The following is a 5,006-nucleotide window of genomic DNA, read 5'->3' on the forward strand; positions in this document are numbered from 1 at the left end:
AATAGCTTCAACCTGGGAGACAGAGGTTGTACCACTGCACTCCAGCCTGGGTGACAGAGCAAGACTCCGTCTCAGAAAAAAAAAACAGACAGGGTCTCAGCTGCATATGGTGGCTCACGCCTGTTATGAGGCTAAGACAGGAGGATTGCTTGATCCCAGAAGTTCGAAACTAGCTTGGGTAACATAGTGAGACCCCTGTCTCTACAGAAAATATGAAAATTAGCTGAGTGTGGTGGCACATGCCTGTAGTCCCAGCTCCTTGGGAGGCTGAGGTAGGAGGATCACCTGAGTCTGGGATGTCGAGGCAGCAGTGAGCCGTGATCGCACCATTGCACTCCAGCTCGGGCGATAGAGTGAGACCCTATCTCAAAAAAAAGAGAGCTTAATAATCTGTTGGAGCTGGGTGCGGTGGCTCACGCCTGTAATCCCAGCACTTTGGGAGGCCAAGGCGGGCGGGTCATGAGGTCAGGAGTTCGAGACCAGCCTGGCCAACATGGTGAAACCCCATTTCTACTAAAAATACAAAAATTTGCTGGGTGTGGTGGCGTAGGCCTGTAATCCCAGCTACTCAGGAGGCTGAGGCAGGAGAACCTGGGAGGTGGAGATTGCAGTGAGCCGAGATCATGCCACTGCACTCCAGCCTAGTCGACAGAGCAAGACTCTGTCTCGAAAAAAAAAAAAATGAATGTGAACCTAGGTGATGTTCAATAAATGTTTACTGGTAAAGGATTAGGGGACCAAGTTCAGCCCCCAAAGTGTATCTATCAGCGATACTCAGGAAGCACTGACAACATGCCAGGCCCTGGGCAGGACCTTGCAGTGGGAGGGACAAAGCAGACAATGTCCCTCTCCTTGGGGATCTTACCGTCTAATAGGGGAGACCATCCTCCCTCCAAGAGGGGCCTACTCTGAGAGGAGGACGCCCAGCACAATGGCAGGGAGGGGGGACATGCCTCCATGCCTGTTGTTCACCTAGAAGGAGAAATGGGGCCTGGCTCTCCTGCAATGGCAGCTGCTGCCTCCTGGAAAAGCAGAACCTAGAGAAAACAGCTCAGAGCCTGGCCTTGTTGGCTGTCTCCACTGCCTGTCCCCCACCTTGACAGCTACCTGATGCCCCAGGGAAGTAGTGGGTTAGAGAGCACAAGCTTTGGATTCAGACTGCAGACACATGGAGACTACAATCTGGACTATGCCTCCTACTAGCTTAAACAACCCTGGACAAGTTAGTGAACTTCTTTGTGCGGTTGTCATGCATATAATGAAAAGGTCCAGTAGAGAGAAAGAGCTGGGGATGGCTCACACCTGGAATCCCAGCACTTTGGGAGGCTGAGGCAGGAGGATCACTTGAGACCAGGAGTTCATGACCAGCATGGGCAAGATGGCAAGACCTATCTCTAAATATTATTATTATTTTGAGACATATTCTCACTCTGTCACCCAGGCTGGAGCGGCACAGTCTCAGTTCACTGCAGCCTCCACTTCTCGGGTTCAAGTGATCCTTCTGCCTCAACCTCCCAAGTAGCTGGGACTACAGGCCAACACACCCAGCTTATTATTATTATTATTTGAGACAGAGTCTTGCTCTGTTGCCCAGGCTGGAGTAGAGTGGCGCTATCTTGGCTCACTGCAACCTCCGCCTCCTGGGTCCAAGCGATTCTCCTGTCTCAGCCTCTCCAGTAGCTGGGATTACAGGCGCACACAACCACGCCCAGCTACTTTTTGTATTTTTAGTAGAGACGGGGGGCTTCACCATGTTAGCCAGGCTGATCTCAAACCCTGACCTCAGGTGATCTGCCCGCCTCAGCCTCCCAAAGTGCTGGGATTACAGGTGTGAGCCACCGCGCCCAGCTATTATTATTTTTTTTAGATAGGGTCTTGCTCTGTCACCTGGGCTGGAGTGCGGTGGCATGATCATATAGCTCACTGCAGCCTTGATCTCCAGGGCTCCAGTGATCCTTCCACCTCAGCCTCCCAAGTAGCTGGGATTACAGATGTGTGCCACCAGGCCCAGCTAACTTTTTATTTTTTGTAAAGAGATGTGGTCTCTTGGGAGGCCAGAGCGGGTGGATCACCTGAGGTCAAGAGTTCAAGACCAGCCTGAGCAACATGGTGAAATCTCATCTCTACTAAAAATACAAAAAATTAGCCGGCATGGTGGCGAGTGCCTGTAATCCCAGCTACTTGGGAGGCTGAGGCAGGAGAATCACTTGAACCCAGGAGGCAGAGGTTGTAGTGAGCCGAGATCTCACACCATTGGACTCCAGCCTGGGCGACAAGAGCAAAACTCTGTCTCAAAAAAAAAAAAAAAAAAAAAAAAAAGGTCTGGGGTGTCATTATATTGCCCAGGCTGGTCTCAAACTCTTGGGCTCAAAGTGATCCTCCCTCCTTGGCCTCATAAGAGTGTTGGGATTACAGGCGTGAGCCACTGTGCCTGCCCTGTCTCTATTTATACAAATAAAAATAAAAGTAAAAAAATAAAATGTCTGGTAGAGAAAAAGAACTGGTCTGGAGGTGGCTCACACCTGTAATCCCAGCACGTTGGGAGGCTGAGTTGGGAGGCTTGCTTGAACCCTGAAGTTGGAGGGAGGCTACAGTGAGGTAGGATAGAGTCATTGCAGTCCAACTTGGACAAGAGAAGGAGACGCTGTCTCTAAAAAAATTAAAAGAAAAATAAAAAAAGAAAGACTGGTCTTGCCAAGGACTGGAAGTTTCTTTCTTTCTTTCTTTCTTTTTTTTGAGATGGAGTCCTGCTTTGTCACCCAGGCTGGAGTGCAATGGCATGATCTCAGCTCACTGCAACCTATGCCTCCCAGGCTCAAGCGATTCTCCTGCCTGAGCCTCCTGAGTAGCTGGGATTACAAGCATGCACCACCATGCCCGGCTAATTTTTGTATTTTTAGCAGGGACGGGGTTTCACCACGTTGGCCAGGCTGGTTTCAAACTCCTGACTTCAAGTGATCTGCCCGCCTCAGTCTCCCAAAACGTTGGGATTACAGGCGTGAGCCACCACGCCCAGCCAATTTTTAAAAAATATAATAGAGACTAGGTGGGAGGTGGGGGTCTTGCTATGTTGCCCAGGCTGGTCTCCAACTCCTGGCCTCCAGGGATCCTCCCACTTCGGCCTCTCAAAGTGCTGGGCTTACAGGTATGAGCCACCGCGCCCGACCGATAAACATTTTTGCTAACAGATTTAAACTAGCGTCTCCTGTACCTTTCTTCTACACACCTCGACCCCAGGGCTGCAGTTCTGCCTGCCTGAGGTCGGATGCGGTCGGCTGCAGGGCAGGGCTCCGGGCTGAAGCGCAGCGATTCCCGCCGCCGGGAGGGGGCGCTCTGCGGGCCTCGGCCTCGGCCTTTCCGGACGCCCGCACAGGTCGCCGGACCCAGAGAGTCGGCCCTTAATAGCCCCCTCCTGGAAGCGCTAGCTCCCGAAACTGGCCTTCCCCCGGGGCCCATCTCCCGGCTAATGTTTAACCCGGCCACACTCCACATTATCCACACTCAGGAGACCGGGGTGAAGTGAGGGTGGAGGCTGGGGGAGGTCACCTCCAAATCGCCAACTTCCGAGCCTTTGCTCCAGGCAAACGGCCTTCCTACATCCCTTCCAGGTATCAACCTACAGCTCCTGCGCACCTACTATGTGCCCATTTCCACAATAGGTCATGAGCACCTAATATGTGTTCATTAGACCAAAACATGAGCATCCATTAGGAGTCCACACCTACTATGTGTGCATTCACCCACAACGTCCTGAGCACCTACTATGTGTGCATTCTCTTAAAATACAATGAGCATCGATTGTGTTCCACATAACCTATGAGCACCTGCTATGTGTCCATCTGGGCACCAGCCCATGAGCACCTACTATGTGCCAAGCCTTGTGCCTGCCATGGATGCCTTGTGATCAAGAGCCACGTGCTTCGGGCTCTGGCGGGGACCGCAGCATCAAATGCACGAATGAAGACGGACTTAAAACCAGCGTCAGATGCCTCACCTCTAGGGGATGCTGATTCTGGGATGCCTTTTTCGTCTCCTAGGCTCCTCAAGGCCAACTGCGCTGGGAAGAGGGGGTGTCCAACAGCAGGAGGGCTGTTTTTTTGAACTACAATTTGCCAGCATACAGCAGAGCAGCAAGAAGATAACAGGGCGGGGGGCACGGGATTAGCCCAAACAAAACACACTCAAGAACGCGAGTCTGTGGTTCAACACGAGGCAGAAAACAGCTGGGCCGGGTGCGGGGCTTCTCCCTCGCGTGTATCCGCTCACTGCCCTCGCTGCCCTGGCCGCGGGCGCCGCGCAGGGTGCTGATGTCCAGGAGGGATCTAGACCTCCCGCGGCGCTCGGGCTAGTGGACGCAGGTGGTCCCAAATGCTGGGACCAAGCTAGGAACCAAGCGGAAGCTCGGATTGCTCGGCATCGGGCCTCGTCGTTATTCTACCGTGAGGGAAACTGAGACCGAGGGCACGGCAGGGAGTCGCCCGCCGTCTGACCAGCGTGAGGGGTTGCGCCGGGCCCCGAACCCTGGTTTTCGCCGCCCGGCATCGGGATCCGGGACCTCTGCCCGCCGGGCGCTGCCTGCGCGTTCCTGGAACTGGGCTGGGCGGAGAAATCAGGGCCCGCAGAGAGGCATTCCTGCCGCCTTCCCCGCCGCCCGGGGCCGCAGGGGGGCCGGGCCAAGGTGACCCCGCGGGAGGAGGCGAGGGGTCCCCGCCCGCTCCGCCGCCGCCACCTCCTCCATCTTCCCGGTCTGCGGGGCTTTTCCTCTGGGCCCGCGCGCCCGGCCCCCTCCTCGGGCTTCCCCGAGGGCGGGACGTCTCGGGCTCCCCCGCCCCCCCCAGGCCACCTCCCGGCCGTGTCCTAGCGCTGCCCTCGGGCCGGGGGCGGGGCCGCGGGGGGGTGGCGTGAGGATGGGGCCGAGGAGGACGCGCGCGGCTCGGCGCCCCCCTTCCCTCCCCCACCCCTCCCTCCCGGTGCCCGCTCCCCGCGGCCGCGCCGCCCTCCCTTCC

Source organism: Pan paniscus, chromosome 18 (assembly GCF_029289425.2).
Source record: "Pan paniscus chromosome 18, NHGRI_mPanPan1-v2.0_pri, whole genome shotgun sequence".
NCBI lineage: Eukaryota > Metazoa > Chordata > Mammalia > Primates > Hominidae > Pan > Pan paniscus.